The sequence below is a fragment of the Phaseolus vulgaris genome, chromosome 2 (genome assembly GCF_051622355.1).
Source record: "Phaseolus vulgaris cultivar YP4 chromosome 2, ASM5162235v1, whole genome shotgun sequence".
NCBI lineage: Eukaryota > Viridiplantae > Streptophyta > Magnoliopsida > Fabales > Fabaceae > Phaseolus > Phaseolus vulgaris.
Window position 1 is genome coordinate 9,155,837 of NC_143499.1, and position 14,979 is coordinate 9,170,815.

The following is a 14,979-nucleotide window of genomic DNA, read 5'->3' on the forward strand; positions in this document are numbered from 1 at the left end:
ATGTGTTAAAATTGTGTTTTGATATGTTTAATATTTCTTTTACAATCTTAGTCTATTAATTTATTGAAACAATTATGAATATCTTTGAAAAACAATTTCATGTGTTAAAATTGTGTTTTCATATGTTTAATATATTTTTTACAATCTAAGGTTTATTAATTGATTAAAACACTTATGATACCTTTGAAAAACCATTTTATGTGTTCAAGTTGTATTTTGATATCTTTAATACTTCTTTTACAATCTAAGGTCTATTAATTGATTTAAAACACTTATGATATCTTTGGAAAAAAAATTCATGTGTTAAAATTGTGTTTTGATATGTTTAATACTTCTTTCATTTACAATCTAAGGTTTTATAACCTAGGAAATTATCAGAAAGTGAATGTTCTGTATAATAATAGTTTAAAAGTATCTTAACTATTGAAAACAAGCATATTACTTAATTGAATGTTTGAAACCTTTTCTTTTCGCTATTAATTGATTGAAAACAGTTATGTACCGTCCCATCCCCGGGCGTGGACCAAAATCAAAGTTAAAATCAAAGTCAATATATGGTGGGACCCTTCAAGGGGGCCAAAGGGAAGAAAGTCAACAGGTTGACCGCATAAGACGTCGCCAAGATGAGGCGTCGCCAGGTGTAGGCGTCGCCAGGATGAGGTGTCGCCAAGCGTAGGCGACGCCATGATGAGGCGTCACCAAGTTAAGGCACCGACGGTGTTACCCCCCGATACCCATGGGTAAGAAAGACCGTGGAGGGGGCGACACCGCGAGAGGCCTTAGTACCTTAGAACAGTAATAAAGAGAAGAGAATGGTGGCTTCAAGACCATCCTTCTAGTACCAGTAGGGGGTAACCTGACTCATGAAGTACCCGCGCCACCGTTGGGAGACCCTGGGACAGATACGACCCATGAGAGGGCCACGCCCAGGGAGAACCACGTGCATGGTACGTAAGAAAGGTAGATACACTCCCAGGGCGAGTGACTAGAGGCTGGGGCGCATGAGTTGGCACCCAGAAAGTTGCCCCATTGCGCCAGATGCACTTCGAGGAAAGAGGACTCACACAATGGAATAACCCTAAGTGGGGTTACGGCGCTATGAGGCCCTCTGCGTAGAATAACGATCCAATCAGAAGAACACATGGCAATAAGCACGTGTTCATCAATGTTTTAGTGAAAGTTTGCTAAGGTACGCGTTAATTTGGTTTACGTATCAAATGTTTCAAGGCACATTTTTATACGCTTTCAATGCGCTTTAACGCGCTTTAAATGCAGGAGGTGTATAAAAAAGGGGCCTTGGGACATTTGAAATGGATCAGAGTTTTGACCTAATTCTCACAGTTTACACAGAGTCACGAAACCCTAGTTGTTTCACGACGCACCCACTGTATGCACAGACAATTAGGGCAACACAGTATTAGTTACTCTATATTTTCTACCACCTTCAGAGCATCCAGTCACGATGTTCCGATACGGAGGTGTGTCCCTTTTTATGTTTCTCGCTAGCTGACTTGATCGTCGGAGTGCAAACAGCCGTGAGGGCGCCCCTTTGTTCACTTCTTTTCAGGTACTCACAGACGGAGCAGAACGAAGGTGCCCTAGCTCGTGAAGACAAGCCAAGCATAAAGACGACCCTGGTCAACCGGCCGGAACATTTGGCGCCCACCGTGGGGCTCGATATAAAACATTTGTACCATCACACAGTTTTTCAATTCCAGTTGCAGTTTCCAACCCATTCCCAGTTCTCAAATCGCACGATAGTCATGAAGGTTTCCAGAAACCACAAAAATGAGACCTGCACACCCTAGGAGTGAAGAGATAACCATGCAACAACTCATGGGTATGATGCAGGATTGCAAGAAGCAATGGCAGCATCGAAAGCAGAGCAAGAACGCATGCAGGCGAATCTCACAGCATCTCAGGCGAGAAACGATGAGCTCCACCGCACCAACGAGGAACTACGCCACAGGTGGCGCGACATAGACGAGCCTGAGACTGCCACCCCACCAAGAGAATTCTCAACGCCATTCTCACAGGCGATCCTAGAGACAGCGATCCCCAACACCTTCACGGGGCCCAAAGTAACCTTCACAGGGATAGAGGACCCTGAGGCGCACCTCACCGCGTTCCACACGCAGATGATGATGGTAGGCGGCTCTGATGCCGTAAGGTGCAAGCTCTTCATGAGCACCTTGACTGGGATGGCCATGGACTGGTTCGTCAGCCTCTTAGAGGGTCATACCACGTCCTTCACACAGCTGTCACAGTTATTCAGAGAGCAGTATCTAGCCAACAGGGCTCCACCCCTAGTTTCATACGACTTGTTCGACGTGAAGCAATATCAAGGTGAGACTTTGAAGGAGTACATAAGCCGCTTTGGGGCCCATGTGGTGAAGGTTGGCACCAAGGAGGAGCCCATGATCGTGTACGCATTCAGAAAGGGGGTGTGTCCTGGGCCTTTCTGCGAATCACTCATTCGCAACTGCCCCAAGACTTTTGCTGAAATAAGGCGTCGTGCAGTAGAGCACTTTGCCTCAGAGGGGGAGGTGTACGAGAAACGCACAACTGTCACACCCGCACGCCCGAGAGTGCATATGCGCACACAACTCTCTAGGGTCCACGAAGCCGCCACAGAGAGAAAGAACCAAGACAGGAAGTGCACCTACGAGGCAAGGAGGACCCAGCCTAGGGGTCGAGCAGAAGGAAGGAGAGAGGGAAATAGACCCCTGAGGCACAATTTCGTGGTTGAGCTTAAAGACCTCATCGTTGTGCCCAACATAGCTAACAGGTTGAGGCCACCAGTGAAGTCTGACAAGGTGCTGGGACCCTACAAAGAATCATGGTGCGAATTTCACGAGGCATTCGGGCATCATATTAACAACTGCTTAGCACTGGGCTATCAGTTGGATGAGCTTGTGAAGAATGGTTTCCTAAAAGATTATCTCGTTGGGTCTACTACAACCACAACCATGGCGATACCAAAGGAGGGTCAAGCACACGAAATACCGACTCACGGAGAAATACACAACATTTCTGGAGGCTTTTCCGGAGGAAGACCCACTGCCTCTCAGCGTAAGAAATATGTGAGGTCAGTGAGTTCAGTTGCCGAGGAGTTTCCGGATGACCCGTAGGAGTCGGACTTCGTTTTCACAAGGGCTGACCTGCGGGATGTCGCCCACACAATAATGACCCCGTGGTCATCTCAGTAGTCACAGTGGGAAGAAAAGTACACAGGGTTCTCGTCGACCTGGGCAGTTCTGCAGACGTCATGTTTTGGTCAACCTTCAACAAGCTACAGTTATCCCCTGACCTGCTGAGGCCCTATACTGGATGCTTGTATGGGTTTGCAGATAACCCGGTGGAGGTACGTGGCTATCTGGAGCTGAGGACGACGTTCACTAATGGAGCGACGTCCCGTACCGAGAGCATTCGATACTTGGTGGTTAACGCCAACTCAGCCTACAACATCTTGTTAGCCAGACCTGCCTTGAACAAATTAAGGGTAGTATCCTCCACGCGCCACATGAAGATAAAGCTACCAGATCTTACTGGCAAAGTAATCGTAATCAAGTCAGATCAGGAAGAGGCCCGAAAGTGCTATGAAAATAGCCTGAAGACAAAGAGAGGTGTGGTAATGGTGATTGAACGACTGCCCGTTCCAGATTCGTGAATCGAGTTAGAAACATTGGAAGGGGCGACACCCGCGGAGTCTACGGCTGTCAAGGCCACACCTGCAGGGGCGACGCCTATAGAAGATGCATGCACAGAAGGAAAATACGATGACGTCTCGCCAATGGAGGAAGTATACGGAGAGGCCTCGCCCATGGAAGAAGAGTCAGAAGAGGCGATGCCCGATGCATCTGATAGGGCGACGCCTATAGAAGAGGATCACATGAATGAGTCTCGTGCCGAGAACGTGCAGAGCGAGCAACCCCAACCAGCAGACAACGTGGTGGAAAGGCAGATAGGGGGTACGGTATTCAAATTGGGACGTTTGTTGAGCCAGGGAGAACAAGAAGAAGTAGACGCAGTGATCTCGCGCCAACTAGATGCATTCGCGTGGACTGCGGCAGACATGCCAGGCATCGACCCAGATTTTTTGTGCCACCATCTTACCATGGACGCCAAGGTTCCCCCTGTGCGACAGAGAAGGAGGAACTTCAACGAAGAACGATGCCTCGTCGTAAAGGAAGAGACCCAGAAGCTGCTAAGTGTCGGACACATCAGGGAGATACAATACCTTGAGTGGCTGGCCAACGTGGTTCTAGTGAAGAAGGCGAATGGGAAATAGAGGATGTGCGTTGACTTCACAGATCTGAACAAGGCGTGCCCCAAAGATTCATACCTACTGCCCAACATCGACGCGTTGGTGGATAGCGCATCGGGCTGCAAGATGTTGAGTTTCTTGGATGCATTCTCAGGTTACAATTAGATCAAGATGCATCCAAGGGACGAGAGTAAAACGGCGTTCATGACGGAGACATGCAACTACTGTTACAAGGTGATGCCATTTGGGTTGAAGAATGCAGCGCCACATATGAAAGGCTAATGGACAAGGTCCTTGCACCCATGCTGGGAAGGAACGTACAAGCCTACGTAGATGACATGGTGGTGACTTCACACGAGATAGGGCAGCACGCAGCGGATCTGGAAGAGCTGTTTGTTACCATATCAAAGTATCACCTCAAATTAAACCCCGAAAAGTGCGTTTTTGGCGTGGAGGTAGGAAAGTTGATGTGATTCCACTAGCATAATTAGAATGATTCTTGACATTCTTAGGAATCATCTTGAGTTGGTTAAGAGCTAGGCACTTTATCATAGAAATGGATCAAGGTTCTATGAACAAGAACTCACCAAAACCAGTGCCAAAACACAAACTCATATAGAAGTTCCAATTATTGTCAAATTGAACCAACAAAAAGAGGTAAAAACCATAGGCACCAAATAGAATTGAATGAAAACAACTTTGAACCGAACAAAATGAAATTAAAGACAAGAAAACTGAAAAGGAAAGCTGGAAACAGAAATGTACCGAACCAAACACAAATTAGAATAAGAACAGCTGCTGGAAATCTTAAAACCGAACCAAAAATCTCAAGAACACCTACTCAAAACAAGAACAACAAAAGAGAAGAAAGGAAGGAGAAGAGAGTGCTCATGAAGATGGATGTATGGTTGGATGATCACGCCACTAGAAGGATGGTTGCTCCTAGATGAGTTGTTGCCACCACTTGAGGACACCATGGATCCTTCAAGATGAGACTAGAGAAGAAGGCTCAAAAGCTCTCCAATGATCACTCAAAATTTGAGTATAGTTTCTTTCCTCTAAAATTCAAATCTCAATTGTACAAGCTAAGCACCTTTATTTATAGCCTAGAGGTGCGGAAAAATAGGTGGGAAAATTCAAATAAACTCAATTGAAATTCCCACCAAAAACAAGTCACATGGGAGGTGTGACCTTTTTCTACTATGACACCTCCTAAAAACTACACCTACACCACTCTCCTAAGTCACATGGACAATGTGACTTTATTTTACATTTTCACACTCCTTTATTTAATAACCACACCTCCTAAAACTATACAAGAGTATTTCAAAGCTTGGCCTTGCCCCTCATGGGATGGACTTGGGCTCTTTGGGCTTTGGCCTTCTTGGGCTTGGGCTTGGGCTTTGGGCTTGGGCCTCATCTTTATTTTATGTCTTCTTTTAATTTTGAGAAGACTAGAAGGAAGAACTTCAAATGTGAGGGTGGATGTCCTCTTCCTCCATTAATAAAAGCCTCCTTTATTTGATTCTCATCATACTCCTCGAGTTGGAGAGAATTCGTCCACGAATTCTGAATCCCTGCATATAACAAAGTCAGTTTATTCTTACAATTAAAATTGGAAGAAAAAGGAAAACATGACTTAGCATTTGGAAACAATGGGATTTCAGAAAAGGAGGTTTTAGAAATCAACCAAGTTGGAAAATTTTGTTTGGGAATGATGATATCTTTTGGAAAAAGGCCTCTTAAATGGTGACAACCATTAGGAGGTATGAACAAATCATCCCTAACATTTTTTAACCAAGATGGTGGTGAAGTAAGAACCTTTGGTAATGAAAAAGATAAGGAAGGAAAACACCTTGGATGTGGAAGGATAAGATCCATGTCAACTTGGCCTTCTTTGTCTTTTTCATTTTTACTTGTGGTAGGTGGGTGAGTTAGGTCTTGTTTTACCTTGTTTATTTTTAAGATTTGCTTTTGTGGACAATGAAGAGCTATGTGCCCAAAACCTAAACATTTAAAACATTTTATATTTGAAGTTTTGGTAGGTGACTTAGGAGTAGAAGGATTTATAGTAGAAACTTTTTTTGGAAACATGGTTTGTTTGGAAAAATTGGAAGGAGAAATTTGAGTAGAAATTTTGTTTGCATCCTTCCTAGAAGAGTTGTAGAAATCATCATCATGAGTATTTTTGAAAGTTTTTTTCAAAAGAGATAATTCTACCTTGATGGCTTTGTGAAACTTTCTTTAAAGAAGAATACTCATTTAATTCTACAAAGTCTCTAATTTCTCTTCTCAAACCACGTACAAACCATTTAATCTTTGACTCTTCATTAGCATGCATATTCATTTTAGTCAAAGTTGTTTCAAAATCTTTAAAGTATTCATCTACCATCCTATGTCCTTGAGGAAGCCTTTGGAACTTCAACAAGTGTTCCTTCCTAGAAGGAGGAACAAACCTCGCGCGCATACACTCTTTCAAAGACATCCAAGAAACCACGGGAGGTTTCTTGCGATATATAATGTCCATTACAATTTTATGCCACCATTCTTTGGCATAACCCAAAAAGGATGAAGAAACTATCCTAAGTTTATCGTCATCTTGGACCTTATACACATGAAAATAATGTTCAACCTTAGTCTCCCAATCTAAATACACATTAGGATCACTATCAACATTAAAACTAGGAACTTTTGCACAAGCAATGTTGAACACTTGGTGATATCTTTGGTCACGGTTATAACTCTCCTCATGAGAATGATGGTGATGCCTCCTTCTTCTATGTTCCTCTTCACGGCCTAAATCATTTGAAGAACCTCTTGAAGAAGGTCTATGTGAATGATGCCCATCATGGATAGAGTGAGATGGCCTAGCTTGTTGCACCTCCATCTTTTGCAATTTCTCTTCCAAATGCCTAATGGTGCGTTGAGCTTCATGCAATTCTCCAAGGACCGAAACTTTGGAAGGAGAATGTTGTTTGTAAGATGCACTACTTGAATAGCCAGCCATTTGCAAATGAAAACAGCAAACACACAAAAACAGCAAACAAGTCAAGAAACAAAGTTAGCAAAAAAAATGAATTTGGCACCCAAATTGCCGAAGTAAATTTGGCCAGAAAAAGAGGTCACTCTCAAAGAAATAATGTTCTTGCACCAATCTGATCTTGAGGTCTTGGAATCCTCAAATGAAAGATGTCAAAGCAAGCACACCAATCTCAAAGCCAACCACAACAAAACCAATGAAGCAATAAAGACAAACAAGAAAAATATAAGCAATGAAAGGCTAGAACAAAAGGAATACTAGATGTTTGACAAACTCAAAGATTAAGGAACAAAAGACAAGCAAGAAAATAAGGAACTCAATGAGAAAGTAGGCACACAAAAGAATACTTAAAGAAAAGCACTAGAGTAGATGAAGAAAACAAAAACTAGCTACTGGAAAATATTTTTTATGCAAACTGTGCTTGATGTTCACTGATTTAACTGGAATGATATAGAGCGAACTGGATTATGAAATTTAAACCACAAAAACTTCAAGATGTTAACTCAATAATGGCACTGGAATCACTTAAAAACAGTAATCCAATTAATTGAGATAAATTTTTCAAAATCGCTGCCAGATTACCGTATTTTTTTCGGCAGAATTGTACACTTTTTGTATTTTATTTATCATTTTTTGTGTACTTTGAATTTTTGAGTACTTCTTTTTTCTATGCTTTTATAACACTTTGAATATCATAAATCCAGAATTTCAGAATTTTCTAGTGAGTAAATCAATTGCAATAAGGAAAAACAGCAAGCACGTTTTCAGAAACAGAGGAATCCTAATAGGAATGAAAAACAGAATTATGAACTAGCAAAGACATAATGGAAAATGATGTATAGGAACTTGTATAGGTCTAGAATACAAGCATGAACTCAAACTAAAACAGAAAATGCACAAAGGATCAATATCAATTCAGAAAATTATATGACACTAAAGCAAGAAACAATCAAAAGCAATAAAAGTACTACTAGAAGTGATGACAAATATGGAAAAACAAGACTAAGACAAAACTTGACATGATTCAAAAAGGAAAATACTCAAACATATGATAGGCAAAAGAATTAAAAACAGCAAGTAAACTCAAAATAAGCCTAAAACAGAAACTTAAATTGCAAGAAATTAAAAGAGCTCTTGAAATAAAGTGCTACACAACTCAACAATTAAACAAGAACACACCTAAACTCATGATACCACATGATGTGATTCCATTAGCACAATTAGAATGATTCTTGACATTCTTATGGAATCAACTTGAGTTGGAGAATGAATAGGCACTTTTAATAGAAATGGATCAATGTTCTATGTTTCAAGAACTCACCAAAACTTTCACCAAACACCAAACTCACATGGAAGACCCATTTCTTGCCAATTGAACCGATTAAATTGAACAAGAAAGTAAATGAACCGATCGAAACTCTAAAGAAAGCAATTGAACCAAACAAAACATGAAAAGGAGCTACTGAACTGAATTAAAACAGTAAGAAATTGAAAAGAACCGAACAAAAGTGCAAGAAAAGGAAGATGAACCGAATAAAAGAAACTACACTTGTTTTAGAGTTCATATGGACATGGAAATGGAAGAACTAAATGGAGAAGATAGGAAACTTATGTGGATGAAGAACTTGATTGATGAACACGCCACTTGAAGTGTGATTGTTCCAAGATAAGTGTGAATTGCCGCCACTTGAGGGAACCAAGGCTCTCAAGATGAGACTAGGAAGAGGAGAAATCAAATCTCACTCACTCAATCACCAAATTGGGAGAGTTTCTTTTCTACAAATTCCAAATCCCAATTGTACAAGCTAAGCACCTTTATTTATAAACTCATTTGAAATAAACTCATTTGAAATTCCCACCAAAAACAAGTCACATGGGAGGTGTGACCTTTTTCTACTATGACACCTCCTAAAAACTACACCTACACCTCTCTCCTAAGTCACATGGACAATGTGACTTTATTTTACATTTTCACACTCCTTTATTTAATAACCACACCTCCTAAAACTATACAAGAGTATTTCAAAGCTTGGCCTTGCCCCTCATGGGATGGACTTGGGCTCTTTGGGCTTTGGCCTTCTTGGGCTTGGGCTTGGGCTTTGGGCTTGGGCCTCATCTTTATTTTATGTCTTCTTTTAATTTTGAGAAGACTAGAAGGAAGAGCTTCAAATGTGAGGGTGGATGTCCTCTTCCTCCATTAATAAAAGCCTCCTTTATTTGATTCTCATCAAAAGTTCTTGGGATTTATGCTCACTAAGAGAGGGATAGAGGCGAACCCCGATAAGTGTGTAGCCATCATCGCCATGAGAAGCCCAACATCAGTTAAAGAAGTTCAGCAATTGACTGGGAGAATGGCAGCTTTGTCAAGGTTTGTATCTGCTGGAGGGGAGAAGGGCCACCCCTACTTCCAATGCCTCAAGAGGAACAGCCGTTTTGCATGGACAGATGAGTGTGAAGAAGCGTTCCTCAAGTTGAAAGAGTACTTGGCGACGCCACCTATGCTTTTCAAGCCACAAGTAGGCGTCCTCCTCCGATTATACATTGCGGTAACAGAGTGGGCCATTAGCTTTGTGTTGTTCTAGGAGCAAGACCAAGTGCAGAGGCCCATTTACTTCGTAAGCAAGGCCTTGCAAGGCCCAGAATTGAGGTACCAGTCACTAGAGAAGGCGGCATTAGCGGTGGTGTTCTCAGCCAGAAGGCTCCGCCATTATTTCCACAGTTTCGCAGTGGTGGTGATGACGAACCTCCCCATCTAGAAAGTACTTCAGAAGCCAGATGTAGCGGGGAGGATGGTTCGCTGGGCGGCGGAGCTGTCAGAGTTTGGTATCCAGTATGAACCCAAGGGATTCATCAAGGGGCAAGTCTATGCTGATTTCGTGGCAGAGTTATCACCAGGAGGAGATCCTCAAGAGGTAGAGTTGGGGACAAAGTGGATGCTCTCAGTGGATGGGTCCTCCAACCAGCAGGGGAGTGGCGCTGGAATAATCTTGGAGGGACCTAACGGAGTGTTGATCGAGCAAGCTTTACGCTTCGCCTTTAAAGCAAGTAATAACCAAGCGGAGTACGACGCGTTGATTGTTGGGATGCTTTTGGCTAAAGAAATGGGCGCTCAAAGCCTCTTGGCAAAGAGTGAATCACAATTGGTCACAGGGCAAGTAACGGGGGAGTATCAGGCAAAGGATCCACAGATGGCCGCATACTTGAGATACGTCGAGGTGTTGAAGGGAGCCTTCGCTGCGTTTGAGCTGGTGCATGTCCCTAGGGAGCAAAATGCCAGAGCTGACCTGCTTGCCAAGCTGGCCAGCTCAGGCAAGGGGGGAAGGCAGAGGACTGTCATCCAAGAGACGCTCAAAACGCCGCAAAAGTTTGTGGCAGACAACAGGGTAGATGTCCTTCACATTAGCACGGCAAGAGGAAGGCCAAGGAGCCACCGCTCTTTGATTCAAGATACGGTGAGGGCACCCCGCATCAGCACCTATGCGACCTCGCCAGAAGAAGAAAAAAGTGTACATGTATGTGCTTTGGAGGAAGGCGACACATGGATGACCCCTTACAGGCGATACATAGCGGATGGAATCCTCCCAGCGGAACCAGAAAAAGGCAAGAAGGTCAAGAGGAACGCCGCAAGGTACACTTTAGTGGATGGGATATTATTCAGACACGGGTTTACGCATCATATCTTGACGTGCGTAAGTGGCGACGAGTGCACCAGGATAATGGCTGAACTCCACGAATGTATTTGTGGGAGCCACGTGGGAGGAAGATCCTTGGCATCCAAGGTAGTACGTGCAGGTTTTTACTGGCCGACGGTAAGAGAAGACTGTGTTCGATACGCCCAGCGTTGCAAGCAGTGTCAGATGCACGCTGATTGGCACAAGGCGCCGCCAGAAGAACTAAGATCCATATACAGCCCGTGGCCTTTCCATACTTGGGGGATTGATATCCTAGGCCCGTTCCCACTGGCGATAAGGCAGATGAAGTACCTGATCGTCGCTATCGAGTACGTCACCAAGTGGATAGAGGCAGAACCAGTGGCACAGATCACTGCGCACAAGGTACAACACTTTGTTTGGAAGAACATTCTGTGTCGCTTTGGGGTGCCAAGGCGTCTCATTTCAGATAATGGCACCCAGTTCGCAAGCCAACAGTTGGGAAAGTTATGTGCAGAGGTAGGGATCAAGCAAGTTTTCGCATCAGTCGAACACCCTTAGACAAATGGGCAAGTAGAATCAGCAAATAGAGTTTTGCTGAGAGGGCATAAGAGAAGGTTAGATAAAGCTAAGGGGGCATGGGCCGAAGAAGTGCCAAGGATCGTGTGGGCTTACCACACCACGCCTCAATCTTCCACCATGGAGACGCCGTTCAGTTTGGTTTATGGGTCAAACGCCATGATCCCGGTGGAGATTCACGAGAGCTCACCCCGTTTTCTGAGCTTTGTGACAGAAGAACTCAACGAAGAGAGAAGGATGAATCTGGACCTATTGGATGAAGCTAGAGAAGAGGCGAAAATAAAGGCTGAGGCTGTGAAGAGAAGAGTGGAGCATCAATACAGCTCTAAGGTAAAGCCGCGACAATTCCAGGTTGGTGACCTAGTCATGAGGAAGGCTCACCCTTACGAGTTGGTGAACAAGTTATCTCCCAAGTGGACTGGGCCCTTCAGAGTAATCAAAGCCAAGGGAAATGGTTCGTATAATCTAAAGACTCTGGAAAGAGGCTCCATCCCACGCAGTTGGAACGCGACAAATTTAAAGTTTTATTTTAGTTGAAATTTTGTAAAGGGGACACTCTTTTTCCCTCTCGGGGGGTTTTTTAATGAGGTCACCCAAATAAAGAAAATAGAAGTTTAAGATATTTTTTGCCTCAGTTTTCCCTATCATTCAAATATAAGATCAAAGTTTAAAGAAACAAAAGATAAAGACTCAAGGCAACGCCAGGGTGAGGCGTCGCCAAGAGGAGGCGTCGCCAGGTGTAGGCATTGCTAGGTAGAGGAGTAGACGTCAGAATTCAAAGTAGTAAAAGCGCATGCACGTGCCCAGAGATCAAGATAACAGGTATGTTTCGCATAAGTTAAAATCTGGGTGCCTGGTCCCTGAGCAGGGGTAAAGGGATTCTTTCAGGACGCCCCCTCCTCAGGTATGAATAGCTAGCCCCGATATCACATGTTCAGTATAAGTTAAAATCCGGGTGTCTAGTCCCTGAGCAAGGGTTAAGGGATTCCTTCGGGACGCCCCCTCCTCAGGTATGAATAGCTAGCCCCGGTGTCTAGTGTTTTAGACACCCTGAGGACGATACGGCACTGCTGTAGTAGGCCTCTCTTTAGAAGTGGGCACCAAACGCAAAGAGATAAGGGCTAAGTTGCCTTGGTGTTCTAAACACTCCATGGACGATACGGTGTTGTTGTATAGACCCCTCCATGGGCGTGGGCACCAGAGCGCGACTTTTGTCCAAAGTGAATAAATACGCTGAGGACACCCAGAGCAGGTCTCTCTTCGAGCGTGGATACCCAGTACAGGTAAAGATAAGTTCTCCTCACCCTCGAGCGATGTCGAGGCCCAGATGAATAGATAAGTCCTCCTCGCCCTTGAGCGATGTTGAGGCCAGAAAAGAGATGAGAGCGAGACCTTTGGTAGTAAGTGCCTGAGGACTCGAAACAGGTAAGGTAGAGAGCAAGCTGAAAACTTTCACGAGCCTAGAAGGCCAGAGAAAATCAAAAGAGCAAGAAGAAGAAGAAACGTGAAAGCGCAAGTTGCCAGAGGCCAGAAAGTACGTGAAGTTAAATCCTCCTTTGCCTTTTTGGGCAATGGCGGGGCAAGCGATGCCTTCATGAGGAAGACTCCTCGCAGATACGAAGGCCAAGTGAAGTTCTGAGAGAAAGATCAGGAGAAGGGGGTGCGTCGCCACCTAGAAGAAAAGGTAAAGAAAAAAGGGTGCGTACTACCTAAAGGGTTACGATTAAAGCTATAAAGGGATGTAAGGGAGATAACGCATTCAATATAACAAAGAAAGCAGAAACAAATGGAAGAAAAAAACAAGTTGACATGAAAATATGAAAATAAAGGCCCGAGTAAATATTCAACCAATAACAGATTGTCATAAGTCATAAACAAATTCAAATGATGGTCAACACGAATTTACAAGGAAATAAAGGAGTCAAGTTCAGAGCAGATTATTTCCCAAGGTCAAGGGGCACGACCTTCCCATCGACGATATGACTGCCAGAGTCGCAATTGGAAATATTGATCTCTGGGTTTTCACAGGCGGCTTGGGCCAAAGCATCCTTGAACCCCTCTTCAAAGGTGTCGGCCATATCGTCAATGAGCTCTTTCTTGGCCTTCTCCAGCTCTTCTATCGTGAAGTCCTCGGAGGCTAGCTGCTTCTCCAGAGCTTCCTTCTCCACCTGAAGCCTGTTGACCTCAGTTTGGAGCTTGTCATGCTCAACCTGGAGAAGGTCGAAAGCCTCGACCTTAGCCGCCAATTCATCCTCCATCTTCTCCAGCTTTTGCTCCGGATCGGAGCACTGATCTTCCAGCTCCTTCTGAAGCTCCTCGGAAGCCTTGGCCACGTCTTGAAGGTTTGTCACTTGGACTTAAAGGGACACCACATGGGTACAGAGTTCAGCCTGGATTTCCTCCGCTTCAAGCAGCTGCTTGTCAGCCTCATCCTTGGCCTCTTGAGCCAACTTTAAAGAGGCTTTGTAGGCCTCCTCTTGGCGCCCCCAGGTTTCCTTCTCCTCCTTCAGAGTGGTCGCTTCCTGCTTAAGGGCCTGGAGGGATTGTGCGTCGAAGGCGGCATTTTTTGCTTGAGCACGCCACTCGAGAGCAATAGTCAAGAAGGCCCCCATGTAATAGGGCATGCCTTCCCTCCTGTCGGAGCCTCCCGGCGACAATCCCCCATTGAAACCCCTCAGCAGCTGCATAATTGGAGGGGGGATGGCAATGATTTCTGGACTAGAAGGGGCAGATACAGAAGCAGCAGGTGCTTCTGTTGTTGGTGGTGGCGGTGCCGACTCGGCTCCGTCGCCCTTTCTCCTTGGACTGTTGGTGGTGGCGGTGGAGATGTGGCGTTGGGAGGATTATCCCTGAAGGACCCACCACCATGGGGGGAAATAGTTGTGGGGTGAAGGCCCTAGCAGCCTTCTCCTCTTGAAGACTAGCCCACCATCGGAGTCTTCATCATCGGAGGGAATCTCCAGCACCCTCTTTCCCTTGTCTAGGGGGGCTGGAGCAGGGGATGGGGCCACAGCCAGTGGGACTGCGGCGATGGGAGGAGGCGAGTTGGGTGTTTGGAATGTTTGGGGACTTGGTGGTGGTGGTGAAGATGGACCTAGTGGGGTTTCGGTGGTGGTTGGTGTTGGTGAGGCTGATGAAGGCAGGAGGTTTGGTTCGACATTGGGGGTGTTGGAGGCGCCAGCCTTCGTGGCACGAGCCTTCAAAGCCTTGGCCAGAGTAACGCGCCTTGCAGAGTCCATCACTGATGCTGCACCAGACAAACCAAAGAACAGAGGTTAGAGCCAATACCAAGTCAAGGAGAAAGCATCAGATACACAAGCTATACACAGAAATTTGGAGTTAGGACTTGAACTCAAGACTAAGTACAGAGTACAGATTCCACCACTGGGGCAGGTTTGCAGATCAACAGCACATACAAAAATTGGAACAACTAAACAAACATT